Raw genomic sequence first — 15,875 nt, 5'->3', positions numbered from 1 at the left:
GCGGGGCGTCGCGGCCGGGGCGGGGCGACGGGGAGGGGGCGGGGCCTGAGCTACTGGGAGGACGTGCCTGCGTGCAACGTGCCGGGGGGCGGGGCGCTGCGAGGGGGCGGATCTGCGCCCATCGAAGCGGCCCGAGGCAGCTGGAGTTCTGAGATCTTGCTGGCTCTTCTCCTCTCGGATTTTCGGGGTGCTCCCTTAGGGAATCTTTCGGTCCCATCTCAGAGACCCAGAAGGGAAGTGTATTAGTCCGTTTTCACGCTGCTGGTAAAGACATACCCGAGATTGGGTAATTTATAAAGATAAAAAGCTTTAATGGACTCGGAGTTCCACGTGGCTGGGGAGGCCTCACAATCAAGCCAGAAGGGGAAAGGCACGTCTTACCTGGCAGCAGGCAAGAGAGCAAAATCAGAGCCAAGCAAAGAGGGAAACCCCATATAAAACAATCAGCTCTCGTGAGACTTATTACCACCAGAGCAGCATGGGGGAAACAGCCTTCTTGATTCAATTATCTCCCACTAGGTCCTTCTCACAATACGTGGGAATCATGGGAGCTAAAATTCAAATTTGGGTGCAGACCAGTATTACCCTTACACACGTGAAGGCTCTCGGACTAGTCTTCTGTCCTTACTTTGGTGGGCCCTGGAAATTACCAAGCTCGTAATTACACCTCAGAACACACACAGAGGAAACCGAAATTTCAGAAAATGAGATTAGTTTTGGAGGCTGCCAAACGTGACTCTCTTTTTAAAGTAGCCTCTAAAAAATATAAAGGCTATGAGGAATGGTAAACCCCAAGAGCAATGTAAAGTCAGTGAGGTCAAGTTCTTGAGCTCTGAATAATAAACTGGGAAATAAAGCTAAAAAGGTTATATATATGAATGAAAAGAATTACTTCTTCATACAGTGGTTGATAAACCTCTGGAATTTATGATGCTAAGACCTAGGTTGCGTTAAACTAGGATGAAAAAGTTTAAATGTGTTTGGGGAATAACGCCCGTAATGAATCCTGATGAGAAAACAGAATTTTTGAAAATGGACCTTCAAGAGTGAATTGGACTTTCAATCACTTTGTTTGAGGGAACTTGAGCTCACATAATTCCTTAGTACCACTAAGAGAAATAGAATATTACAGTAGGCAGTCTGACCCTCAGCATATGTAATCAATAACGTTATGTTAGAAGTCATGCAGCACTAAAAACATTTATAAAAAATCACAACTTCATTTTTGTATATTGTGTTCAGAAGTTTATGTAGTTTTGCATAATTGAAATAATTTTCATACAACTATATATTTTGCTTTTCCTTTCTATACTCTAAACATTTGTTATGTTTTTACAGTCTTAATAATTTTTAAGTATAGCATAGTATTTCCCTTAGGTAGTCAGTATCAGACTACACTCAACATCAGATTCCCAAAACTGAAGTTAAGGTAATTGCCACTGAGAAGCAAATATAAAAGAATAGAGTATAAAGGATAAGATCAACCATCCATAAAAATTAACCAACCAAGAGGATGGACTGTTTTATCCCCAGCATATGTCACAGTTCTATACTCTCCCAGAGTACAGATATTAGTGTACAGTGTCCCAATCAAGTCCTAACCTGAGCTGACCTGTCTGTCTCATCTAATTCAATAAGATGTAAACATTCACATCAGCCATCTTCAAGCTGAGCTCTGTATCCCCCATGGGATTGTTAAGGGATAGATGGACACTTAGTTTAAAGGCTACCAATTTCTGCTGTGGCTCACTTCTGTAATCCCAGAACTTTCGGAGGCTGAGACAGGCAGATTTCTTGAACCCAAGAGGTCGAGACCAGCCTGAACAACATGGTGAAATCCCAACTCCGCACACAAGCACACACACATGCACGCACACGCACACACACACTAAATTAGTCGGGCATGGCATGCAGGAGGCTGAGGTGGCAGGATCACCTGAGCTGAGCTGGGGAGATCAAGGCTATAGTGAGCCGTGATCACACCACTCTGCTGCAGCCTGGGCCACAGAAGGAAACTCTGTCAAAAAAAAAAAAAAAAAAAAAAGGCTACCAGTTTCTGAATCTTCGATTTACACCTATGTTCTTTCCTAAAATTGATCTGCTGGTAAAGGAATATCGTCAAGGTGTGTCATTTCCCAAATCTTTCACAATAGCTGTATATTTCCCAATTTGTAAAAGGAAAGACATTTGAGAATCTTACAGGCATTGCTCTGGGTTATAAAAGCCTCAGCAATTTTTGCCAATTCTTTATCAATTTAAAACTCTGGGCTATATTAGAAAGTGTATAATTCTAATGACTGGGTAACAAATTCTTTTGCAAGTCAGATGATTTCCAAATAATTGCTTTGAACAAAGTATGACCTAAAGATCACTGATATCGATTAGAAGGAGTTCAAAGAATTAAGTGACATTGATATAATGACAAAACTCCTTATAGACCCAACTACTGTTTTTATTTTTTTAAGACAAGGTCTTTCTCTGTTGCCCAGGCTGGAGTACAGTGGCACAATCTCAGCTCACTGTAGCCTCGACCTCCTGGGCTCAAGTGATCCTCCCATCTCAGCCTCCCAAGTAGCTGGGACAATAGGCATGCACTACCACATCTGGCAATTTTTTTTTTTTTTTTGTAAAGACAGCGTTTCACCATGTTACCCAGGCGAGTGTCGAACTCCCAAGCTCAAGCAATCCACCTGCCTCCCCTCCCAAAGTGCTGGGACTACACGTGTGTGCCACTACACCCAGCCTCCATCTATTTATTAATGTGAAAACATTTTCTCAGAATTTATAAAAATGAAAAATTAAGAAAACATTGAATCTGAACTTTGTCTCATTCCAGTAAGAAGTAGTATTTAACAATAAATGTGTGCACTTAATTGTAAAACATCACATTTAATAATCAAAAAATTTAAATTTTGTATTGTTTTGAATACTTGAGAATTACTAATAAATACAGTGATGCCTCAATCTAGAAGAAAATGAGCACTTATAGTCTTTAGTCATAAGAAACTTAAAATTTCTACTTATATATATTTCTTTGTGTGTGTGTGTGTGTGTGTGTGTGTGTGTATATATATTTTTTGTGTGTGACAGAGTTTTCCCTCTTGTCACCCAGGCTGGAGTGCAATGGCAGGATCACAGCTCACTGCAACCTCTGCCTCCCAGGTTCAAGCAATTCTCCCTGCCTCAGCCTCCTGAGTAGCTGGGATTACAGGTGCCTGCCACCACGCCCAGTTAATTTTTGTATTTTTTAGTAGAGACGGGATTTCGCCATGTTGGCCAGGCTGGTCTTGAACTCCTGACCTCAGGTGATCCACCCACCTTGGTCTCCCAAAATGCTGGGATAACAGGCATGAGCCACTGTGCCTGGCCTTTATATGTATTTTCATTGCAGAGAAATATAATAGAGTGATTCATAAAACACATTCAGCTAGGCATAGTGGCTCACGCCTGTAATCCCAGCATTTTGGGAGGCCCAGGCAGGATGATTGCTTGAGCCCAGAAGTTCAAGACGAGACTGGGCAACAGAGTGAGACCCTGTCTCTGCAAAAAACTTAAAAATTAGACAATCATGGAAGTACATGCTTGCAGTCCTAGCTACTCCAGAGGCTGAGGTGGGAGGATCACTTGAGCCTGGGAGGTTGAGGCTTCAGTGAGCTGTGATTGCACCACTGCACTCTAGCCTAGGTAACAGAGTGAGATACTGTCTCTAAAACAAAAACAAAAAACATATTCAAACATAAAAGTACATTAATTAGGATATATTCCTAAGGAATGGGATGTGGAATGGAATTATAAACGCGAAGAGAAAATAAATTATGTAAAAGTAAAATATCCTATAGGTAAATAATAATTTGTTCATATATTTTTTAAATGGTTGATGGTAAGCATAACTGCTATGATATTTAGATTTCATTGGATTCATTTAAAAGTATGACTGTTTTATTTGAAAATGTTAATTCTTACATTATGCGGAAAATTGCAAGCTTTGCAAATACTTAAACTTATGATGAAAAATTTTAGGTGACAATTGAAAAATATGTAGGAGGGTAGATAGCATCTCATGTGCATGAGTAAAAATGTTTGAAGACTTAGTTGAAATGTTTGGAGACTTATTCACAACCCCCTATTGGAGGCCATTTCCATTTCTAAAGAACATTTGTTCTTCCAATCTTTAATTTCTTTTTTCTTAAATAGAAAATCAACTAAATTTCCTTTTATATAGACTTCACATTGTGTTTCTAAATGCCCACCTCTTATCTACCTTCCATCAATGGGAAGGACAACTTTTTTGTTTGGTTTAGTTGGTTTGCTTTGGATTGGTTTGGTTATTAAGACTTTGATGTCTGGTTAAATCAGCAATTATTGTCTTCCTGAAAGCCACAGAATGCTATTGGGGCATAACAAGAAGGCTCATTTTTTTTTTTTTTTTTTTTTTTGAGACGGGGTCTCGCTCTTTCACCCAGGCTGGAGTGCAGTGGCTCGATCTCAGCTCACTGCAAGCTCTCCGCCTCCCGGGTTCACGCCATTCTCCTGCCTCAGCCTCTCCGAGTAGCTGGGACTACAGGCGCCCGCCACCACGCCCGGCTAATTTTTTTTTTTTTTGTATTTTTAGTAGAGACGGGGTTTCGCCGTGGTCTCGATCTCCTGACCTCGTGATCCGCCCGCCTCGGCCTCCCAAAGTGCTGGGATTACAAGCGTGAGCCACCACGCCGGGCCAAGAAGGCTCATTTTTAAGGAGTCTGTGGGTGGGAGCCAAAGACTGGAAAAGGGGAAAAGGACCAGAGATACCCTCTGAATTACCCATTCAGGTAAGTGCCCAGCGATGACAGACAAAAAGGGGAACCACTTCCGGGAGCCAAGGTGAATACTCAGGCTTCCCCGACGGGGTAGCAGATTGTTACCTGCATCCAGAGCATTTGCCTAGGCCCAAGGCTTTATAATGTAAGCCCAGAGGAGACATTACCCCTTACCTGAAAGGATGATGGGGAGGAGGAATTGAATCAGCAAAAAGGGGACACCCTAATTTATAGAACAATGAACATTTTCAGGCCTATAAGTTGTTTCCTTCTTCTCACATATTGCCTTGGGATAAATTTCCAAGAGTTGGATTCCAGAATGTCTTTTTGGCTTTTCATATACATTGTTATACTATTTCCTAGAAGACTTAGACCAATCTGTCACCACCAGCAAGGCACTATTGACTTCACCAAACATTGAACCCACTTGATATTATATTTTTTGGAAAATTATTGCTAGCTTTGTATGTGTAAAATGATACCGCCAAGTTTCCCAAATTTACCTGGCTACCCTTGGGATTTTTTGGTCTGTGCAATATCCTTGAATTAGTAGTATTCCTTCTGGGGATTGTCAAACATTTAATTCCTGCCAGTCTATATTTAAACCAGAAACCTCAGTGAAACAGTCTGCTTGCATGGTTTTGGTATACTTTGTTAACTTGTTCTAATTTGAGAAACGGCCAGGATGAATTTTTCTTAAATCTCTAGTTTTTAGTAACTAACTGGGCATAGTTCTATTTAGAAAAGTATGAAAATAATCTACTTTCATGAATTTAAAAGTTATACAAAAATAGCATAGCAAGGTGTATGATCCTTGTGCTATTTAGAAATGTCTTTCTCATATAAGTCCACTTTATTAACACTGATAATTTGCTCAAGGTGAGATATTTTAATTGTCGTAAATTCATTCACCACCTTAAAAATTATCGAATCCTGGAATCCCAGCACTTTGGGAGCTCTAGGCTGTCAGATTGCTTGAGCTCAGAAGTTCAAGACCAGTCTGGGCAACAGAGCAAAACTCCATTTCTACAAAAAATACAAAAATTAGGCAGGCATGGTGGTGCGCACCTGTAGTCCCAGCTACTCAGGAGGGTGAGGTGAGAGGATGGCTTGAGTCTGGGAAGCGGAGGTTGCAGTGAGCCGAGATTGTGCCACTACACTCCAGCCTGAGTGACAGAGCCAGGCCCTGTCTAAAAACAAAACAAAACAACAACAAAAAAACCAATAAAACAAAGTTATGGAATCCTATTATGTACTATGTTAGATGCTGGATGAATATGATATAATCTCTACTTTTGAGGAATTGATGGTCTGTAGGAGAAATGTAGCTATAAACAGATGAAAACAAAATATGTGTATAAACAACAGTGAGAGCCCAAAGAACAGAGCTGCTAACTCTGCTTGAGCAAATCTGGGAAGGAGGTGAAGGTTAAATGGAATTTTAAAGGATTAGTAGGAGGAGGCCTAGCCAAAAGTCAGCAGGAGAGGGGTGGGAGGGGGCGGGAGGGGGCACCATCCAGAATGCTGGAGCTGAGAGAACATGTGAGATGTTCCCTTCTTTCTTCCCACTTCCCCCGTGCCAGGGAGAGAGTGGTGCCCTAAGCTACCCTCTGAATGCCCAAAAATCCCTACTCCCCTCACTCAAAGTGTATCCTAATATTAACACAGCATTTCCTATTTCTGCAGCTCAACCAGCTTTCATATTTTCTTCATGCAGCTTCTCTCTTGCAGGTTTTAGGAGGAGTGAGACCCCATTTAAGATTATTAACTTAAAGCAAGGATACTTCCTTGGGGTACTAGCATTTTAAAAAGGAAACTTGTGAACCCAAATTAATTTTAAAATTGTAGAAATATGCAGGCAAGAATTCTTTTAGCAGGGAGATTTCCAGGTTCCCTTTGGGTAGTTTGGTCCCATCTTTACTTCTCTGAATGAAGCAAGATAAGGAAGCAGCAACTCAGTCACCAAATTCTGTTAATTTTCTCTTGGCCCAGTCTCCCTCTATAGTATTGGGGTAATCATTTCACTTATCATATGATTACAAGCTAGAAATCTTATGTCATTATAAAATTATCCATTTATTTCCTTCGTTATCTTATTTCCTGAAGTTGTCAGGGCCCTAACTCTAGCTCTCTAGCCACACCCTAGGTGACGAACTCTGGTCCTGAGTTCTCCATCACCACCCAGACTGATGTCAGATGGGGCCAGGTTCTTCTCAGTTTTCAACACACGTGACCCCACCCAAAGTCACTGGATCCACGCTTTATTAGAGAGGGATGAGTCAGATCTCTACTAACCCAGTAGTCTGTCTAGGTCTCCACACAGAACAAGGACTCCCTATCGTCTCCCATACCTGGGTCAAGGGCACTCCTACCTCCTCTCCCAGGCCTGGGGAGAATGCCTCAGACTCCACTGCAATGCCCCTGTTGGCCAGGACTAGACACTCGAATGATCTTCTGGTGCTTTCCTCTTTCAGAACTCACAAAACAAACTTTGATTTTACAGCCTCACTCTCTAGGTGTCTTCACATCCTGGCACCAGTTCCCAACTATATCAAAGCTGCCTTCTCACACACACACCAAAACCATCCCCACACAAGAGCTCCCAGCCACCTCCTCAGATGCTTAGCTTGAAGGCCCTCTTCCTCCTATTTGAATAGGAACAAATCACTATGGATGATTCTCTCTTTCCCAACGTGATTACTCCAAACTCCAGAGCTGCTTCAGCACCCCCCAAAGTGCTCTCTGGTCTAGGAACCTCATGCCCTTCATCCTCCCAGTGGAATTTACTATGTTCTAGTGTGGAATTCTGTGAGGACCAGCTCCACCTCATTTCCCATCCGCCTGACTTTCTGGGCATCTAGTGACTGTGTCCACTGACTCTGTGCCTCCCACTCCATCTTTAGGTCCTTCCTACACAGGCACAGAGTGTTCCACTGCTGCCATTCTCTGAAGAGGCCAGTGCCTCAGCAAGGTCACTTTCCCCAGCCCCAATCCAACCTGTTTTGGCTTCTTTCTCCTGCTGCCAGTTGGCAGTTCCAATAAGTCTTGTCCATATCCCAGCCCTGAACTCAGTCCTGACGGTAGGGACCTTCACTTTGACTCTTTCTTGTTTGAGCCAGCCATGAACCCATCTTCAAACTCCCAATACTTATGATTGGAAACCCCCTGGCCAGTTGTTGCCTGATTTGTAACTGGGGCTACTGTATCTCTTAATAATGACTCCCCTTTGGCTCTTCCACTGGCATTATTCTCTGCACCTAGATTAGTTCTTCAAAGCTTGTCCCATTGTAGTGGGTAGGTCTCATGCCAAGTCTTGGCCTCTCTTCCTGCCACATGTGGCCATACATACAATCAAATCTTGAGTTACAACTGCTAGTCAGAGGGGATAAGCCCCTTAGTGTATGTTCTGTGAGTTCAGTGCTATTGTGGAGCATGCCTGAGGACCCATCTGAAGACTTTCATTAGTGGTAGTAGTGGTAGGTCTGTGCTACCTAAGGTTCTCCCCATGAGAAGCATAGATCAAATCCTCAGAAGCAGGCTGGCAGATGCGTCCTTGACACTGAGTACTGCTGTATATTTATCCTCTTTAAGCTCAGTACCGTCAATCAGTTTTCCATGATTTATTTTATTTTGTCTAACTCAGTTTACTGTTATTTATTTTAACTAATAAGTGTTTTCCCTTGTGCTTCGGACAAGCTTCAATTCCTTAGTCAGAGGCACCCAGTCCAAGCATACCTAAAACAGCCCTCACCTTCCACGTCCTTATTGAAAGTAACCCTCTGATTAGCCATTTGTGGAGGGCAGGCATATTTCTTTCATCTATTCATTTAGTCAGTCGCTTATTCTTTCAACACATATTTATTGCTGACTGTGTGCAATGCGCAGTGCTGAGTAAGCCTGGAAATACAGGATGCATTAGTAAGATTGTGTCATCTGTGCCCTCCTAGAAAATCCAAAGAACCTCCTCTGGGCTGGGGCGTGGTGGAGAGGAAGGCTTTCTAGAGACAGTAATGATTGAGCAAATGCCTGAAGAATAGGTAGGTGTTTTCACAGGTGAAAGTTGCAGGCAGAGAGAAATGCTTAGAAGCATTCATTGTGGAAAAGAAGAGAAGGGTTGGCTGCTGAAGAACTGAAAGAAATCTCACATGGCTTTAAAATAACCCACAATAGGGGTTCAGTGAAAAATGAAGAGTTTTGAAGGAGGCAGATCGGGGAGAATCTTAGGAAGTCATGTGAAATAATTTGAACTTGATGTTGTGGCCATAAAACTTCCCTCAGGTGGAACCCAAATCTGGGCACAGGGGGCAAGGCCGGGCCCAGCTTCTGCTAACCTGGAGGGGGCCAAGTCAAAGTCAGCATCTGGTTGTCCTGAGAACAAGCTGGACATGATGTGGAAAACTGTCCAGCTAAGTCCCTTGCTCCTCAGGCAAAGGGATCCCAGACTTTCACGGTGTACCTTACCTGGATCTCTACCTGGATCTCATGGTCTGCCTTCTGGATCACTGAGTAAAAGAAGTAATTTGCTCATGTTCTACCTCCACCTTAAAAACAAAAACAACAAAACAAAAAACATAAAAACAGACAAAAAACAGAACACTCCTAAATTCTAATTCAGTGCATCTATTCAGTAGGTTCTGGGGCTAGAATCCCTTATTTTCCCTTCCCAGAAGGGTCCTGCCTATTAGGGCTCTGCCTTATCTAACTTCAGAATAAAAAATAATGCCTACAGTTGTTTGTTTTGATAAAATCACCAGCTTGGGTCCCTCAGTCACAATCATATACAGGCCCCACCCATGGTTCCTGAGGTAAAATAAAGTTGCTATGCCCTGAATGAGAGGCCAAGGTGGGCAGATTGCTTGAGCTCAGAAGTTCAAGATCAGCTTAGACAACATGACGAGGCCCCGTGTCTCCAAAAAAATACAAAATTAGTTGGGCGTGGTGGTGTGCACCTGTAGTCCCAGCAACTTGAGAGGCTGAGGTGGGAGCCTGGGAGGTGGAGGTTGCAGCGGCCCGTGACCACACCACTGCACTCCAGCCTGTGTGATACAGCCAGACCCTGTCTCAAAAAAAAAAAAAAAAAAGGAACAAAAGAAAAGAAAATGTCAGTTGTGTTGGAAAAGAAAATGTTTTGAGCAGTACCTTAGTTCTGTGGCTAGAGAGAGGAGAAAGAGCAATGTAATTTCCAGAAACCTTTTTTGGAGGACTAGATTAATGAAAGTGTGGAGTCACCTAAACTGTTGTTGGCTCTTAAGTTGGTTTTGGTTTTGTTATCGTTGTTGTTGTTGTTCTTGGAGTAGCTTATAAGGTTTGAAGGATTTAGGGGAGAAGTCAAAGGCCTTGCTTCGGTGAAAAATTATGTGACCCTTACCTTCATATGAGAATATTAGGCTGAGAGCTACAGTCTCCCCAGTTGATCCTTTGCTCTGTCTACAACCTGTTCATCTCTATTTATGTCTTGGGAGGCAAAATGGTGAAAACTGTGCTTTTTACATTTTCCACAGGCTGACAGCAATCTCACACTCAATCTTGTACCTATCATCAGCAGGACACTGACAGTGATGATAATGATGCTAAACAACCACCAATATTGACATTATTTTTAAGAACCCATTGTTTTCCAGGTCCTATACCTTATTTTACATTCCTAGCTATTCTAAGAAATATGCATTTTTAAACTGTTTGTAGAGGAAAACTGTTAGGACATACATGCAAGGTTTCTGTTGTCCCGTTTCAAAAAAAATGTCTACATGTGGACTCAAGGTGGGGGTGGGCCCTGGCAATTTCCCAGCCTCTGTATCTCCCTTGTTACAACTGGATGCCACATATTGCCCTGCCTACTTCCTCCACTCCCCATAGCTGCCATTGTGCCCTTTACTTCCTCTTTCAGGATCCTTGTGATGCTTTATCTATTTCTTTTATACAACTGGAAGGCCCAGGAGGGCAGGAGTCATGTTTGGATGTTCAATTCTGAGTCACCATAATTCAGCAGAGTGTGTGGCACACAGGTTGTCCTCAGTGAATATTTGCATAGTGAAAATGAATGAGTGGATATGGAGACTCAGTCCACCTCTGTGTCAGGTACAAGTTGGACTTTGAATAGGAAGATTCAGCCTTTCCCCTAGTTTCCAGGCCAAACTAGACACAGGGAGACAGATCCAAGTATCTTTAATGCACTCATCAGGCCAGCAGCTCTAGAACAGCAGGACCCCTAACCTCAAGGAAGGAATGTATGAGCTGAGATCTGAATGTGGAATACCTTGTGCAAAGACCTAAAGAAGAAAGGGGCATGGCAATTCAGAGCTAGCAATGACAGCTCTTGTGCTGACCATGGGTTGCCAAATTGTTTCTCAGTTTCCTTTGTTGCTAATTAGTATTATAGTTTGCTGCTAATAATAGCAGTGAGCATTTATTTAGTGTTTCTGTGTGAAAGAGGCTGTGCAAAAAAGGTTTAGTATTGCTACGTTAATTTTTGTAATGGACATTGTAAATACTTCTATACAGATGGAGAAACCGAGGGTTAGAGAAGTTGAGTAACTTAAAATCACATGGCTAGTAAGTGGCAGGGTGGAATTTGTCTGACTTTAGACAGTCTGGGCCAGAATGTAGGTGCTACATTGCCTCGCTAATATATTTCCTCAGTAATGGGTCTACTGTCTCCAATTTGCCATTCTCCGTACCCCCTCAGTCCCTAGGTCCTGGGGCTGAGCTGCTGTGTATAGTTGTCTCCTTGAAGGACTCCCACCTATTTGGGACCTGGCCAGCAGCTTATAGCTTGCAGCACCACGTCCCCATCACTGGAGAAACACCAGCAAGAATGGGCCCCACCCCCTTGGTCTTGTTTTCTATCCTGAGCAGTTTGCTCTAACTTGCTTCCAACCTGCTTTCTTCTCCCATTCCTGACTGCTGGACACCTAATCCCTAGATTCACTGCCCATTTGTAGACTTATTTGCCCTTCAGATCTGATATGTGACCAGATTCCACTGGATCATTTGTGGATGGCTCATGTCGATTATGGTTTGCACTTACCCCTTTTGTTTTGTTGTTTCCAGCTTCTTTGAGTAAACACTTCATCTGGGAAATCCCATCCTCTGAACCCTGCCCGCTATGATAGGCTCCTTGAGGATGTTCATGGCAAAATCAACATAACCAAAGGAAAGATGGAACCATGGCATGGTCTGAGCCCCTAGATCCCGCCATGTCAGAGGTCAAATATCCCCTGGCCAGTGCCACTGTGTTGCTTGCCTCCAGAATCACTGAACGGTTCTCCCTGGAGTTAGGCAACATGCTAACCCTGTCCTAGCCTCGCGGATATGTGAGCAAATGCATCCCTCTTCCAACGCTTTTTGTTTTTTGTTTAGGCCAATTTGAATTGGATTCAATTCATTGCTATCAAAAGATTTCTGACAAACAGTAAACAAACATAATATATACAAAGTGAGGTCAGGACTAGGCAAAAGAAACACATATGCTTTTGAGGGTGTGCAACAGAAGCCCTGACCTATTCTAAGGGGTCAACATGGGCTGCTTTGAGAAAGTGTCACTTGATGTGAAAGCTAGAGGAGGAGCAGTTAATTAGGAAGTGAGTAGAGCAGGGAGGAGGAGTCCAGGTAGAAGTAAACACTGTTTACTAAGGACATGTCTTGAAGTGAGAAAAAAAACTCAGTGCACTGTGAAAGCAAATAGAAAGCCAACATGTGTGGAGTATTGTGAATAAGAGGGAGATGTGGACCCCCTAAGCTAGAGGCAGGTAGGAACCAGACCATGCAGTCCACAGAACTCTGTAATGATGGAGTATCCAGACTAGTGATGAATGCAAAGTGTTTTTCACTTGGCAGAGAAATAACTTGGTGGTGAATATAGGAGTGACAGGCGGTGCCAGGTGACAGGGTTTTTCAGATGGTCCCATCAAGGCTTCCAGACTGAGGCAATAGCCTCCTAACAGGCCTTCCTACAACTGCTCTTGCCTCGTTAACCAAATTTCCCCCAGCTACCCAGAGAGAAAGGCACATATGTCATGAGGTTCCTTTAGATTCAGCAGCTTCTCCCTGCTCTTAGGGAAAAGTTTACAAATATTCATGTGGTTTCCAAAGCCCTCCAGGCTCTGGCCTGCACCTGCCCCACATCCTTGATTCGTACCTCTCTCCTCCCTGACAACTCCTCGCTGCCTTATTGTTTTTGCTTTCTGCCTGCATGTCAGACTGTGGCTGATTCCTCAGCTTCAGGCCCCACACACACTCTTTTCCTGGCCAATGTCTACCTTGCCACGCTGCCACTAGGCCTCCACTTAAATGCCCCTCATACTTCCCCTAACCCTGAAGACTAAGTTGGGTCCTAGTTTATTCTCATAGTCCTCAGTCTCCTCACTGTTTTCATGCCTCATTCACTATCTGTGAATCTGTGAGCTCTGTGGGTCCTTTCTTGTCTCTCAGGGCCAGGCAGTAGTAATGCCAGGAACCTAGCAATAGCTGTCACATTTCTTTTGTTATTCTGTGTGCCCTGGGAGGTGGGGGTGGGGGAGTGGTGAGAGGAAGTTAAAGGAAGAAAGATTTACAACAGTTTTTATGTACTGTTCATGGAGACTGTTTTTTTGTTTTGTTTTGTTTTGTTTTTATTGTCAGGAACTATGTGAATGAACAAAGAATTTTGAGAATGAATTCTTCTGAAGAGATGGACATAGGTCATTTCTGGACCTTTCAATGTTAAATGCTGTGTTTTCCTTGCCTCCAGGCCCTAACTGTGTCCCTGCCATGTTTCTGTCATGTTCTTAAGGCCACTGAGTTTAGGTAGTTAATACATCATGCCAGGTGATAAGAGCACAGGCTTTAGAAGCAGATAATTCAGTTCAACACACATGTATTGCCTGCAGCAAGTTCAGAATAAGACAGAGTCCCACCCCTCATGACCTCACAGTCTGGTGTGGATGACAGACGCATAAACAGGCAATTTCAATTTACTGGGTAAACAACGAGAAAAGTATGCAGAATGCTACAAAGGCAACCACCACTTCCTAATTGTGTGTCCTTGGGCAAATAATTAGCTCTCTCAGAGCCCCAGTTTCCTCAACTTTCAAATAGGGCTAAAGGTTCCTACTGCCAAAGTTTCCCCCCCAACCCCTCCCCGCCGAACTGAATGAGATAACATTTGTAAAACAAATAACACAGTGTTTTACACACAGGAGGCACTTGATAAATGGTATCCATTAGATTATCTAATAAGGTCAGAATCTGGAGTACTTATTCTATTTATGCTGGCTAAATTTGTGTGATTCTCTCACCAAAAACTGAATTTTCACATAACCCTATACACTGTAGTAATTGTAACAACAACCCACTATGATCCTTGCCCTTGTTCACAGGAGAGACTGGACAAGAAATGATGACTATGTTAGCACAAATCCATGAGTACTACTCATATAATGCTTCAGAGAACATTCTGTGCTGACAGCATGCCAGGGCCATTGTTTTAATATACAAAGAACAAAACGTCCACATTATCACTGTAACTTCTTCTATCATCTTCTTCTCACTTCTGTTCACTAGTCCATTTTTTATTCTCTTGCTAACCTTATCTCTGGCTGGCTGTTCCAACAATGTTAACCCCTCCCTTCAGAAATCAAAGATTTCCTCTCAATCAAAATCAGACACATAACTATGTTCTAGGCTTCAAGTACTAGGTCGTCTTTACCTTTGCCCCCCGTCTGCCATAATTCATTAAAGATTTTCTCTCTCTCTCTTTTAATTGATATATAAATAGTTGCACATAATTTGGGGGTACATATGATATTTTGATATATCTATAAAATGTGTAATGACTAAATCAGGCTAATTGGGATATTCATCACCACAAACATTTATCATTTATTTGTACTGAGAACATTATAGTTCTTTTCTTCTAGTTATTTTGATATATGCAATAAATTATTGTTAACTGCAGTCTTTTCTCTCTCTCTTTGGTCATGTCAGCCTTCTTATGACTTTGTCCAAGATAGCTTTACATAGAAGCTGTATCCAAGGGTGCATGATTTAAATGCCACTCCCAAAATTCCCCCGAAGAGTCTTCCATGTGCTGCATATTTTACCTAGATTAAGTCTTAGGGATCCCTTTCATATTAAGATCCATTTTATATTAAGAAATTGACTACCAAAGTGATATCTGGTTGGCTTTTTCTTATTGATGACACTTAACTATTCTTAGAGAAAACTTAGCTTGAAAAAAATGCTAATAGATTTTGTTTAAAAAAAATTATTGTGAACTTTTTTCTCAGTTCTTTGATTTCTTCATGCTTAATTTTTGAGATCATCATCTATGAGATCACCATTACCAATGGAGGCACCATAGTTTTAGAAGTCAACACTTATGAGATCACTGCTAGAGAATAACCAAAGGACTTATTCATAATCTGGCATCTGGTGGTTGATATTGTCATGCTTAAAAATTGCAGTGCCATTTCATTAGCTTTATAAACATTTGAGTTTTATGATACTTGTCACTATATCATGTGTTTCTATGTATCTGCCATAAATTCTTTAAGATATATGAAACGTGGGCTACACAAAAAATAGAATCATTGCTATGGTAGGCAGAATTCTAAGAATGACCCCCAGTAACACTCTCCAAAAGGCAGAACCAAGAGCCTGGGTGGGGAAAGCCAAGAGCCTAGAGAATGAAGCAGAGAGTCAGGGATAATTATTCCCAAGCTTTGAAATCCGATGGAGTTGGTACAGCTACATGCCAAAACTTCTTTGGACTAATAAGTTATTTGTACCTTCTTTTTTGAATTGGAATGCCTATAACTGTCATCTTATGCCTGTCCCACTATTGTATGTTGAGAGTGTGGGACAGGTAACTTGTCTCTTTAGTTTCACAGGTCCATGAATAATGAGGAATTGTGCCCAGAATTAATTATACCCAGGAGCCTCATCAACACCTGGTTTAGATGATGATATTTTGGACTTCTGAGCTGATCATGTTTAGATGAGAATTTTGGACTTTGAACTGATGATATAGAGGGAAAATACCCTTGGGAACCTTGAGGGGCATGTGTTTTGCATGTGTCACAGGTGTGGATCATTGGGGGT

The sequence above is a fragment of the Hylobates moloch genome, unplaced genomic scaffold, assembly GCF_009828535.3.
Source record: "Hylobates moloch isolate HMO894 unplaced genomic scaffold, HMol_V3 SCAFFOLD_6, whole genome shotgun sequence".
Lineage (NCBI taxonomy): Eukaryota > Metazoa > Chordata > Mammalia > Primates > Hylobatidae > Hylobates > Hylobates moloch.
The sequence above is the reverse complement of the archived record's forward strand: the minus strand, read 5'-3'. Positions refer to the sequence as shown.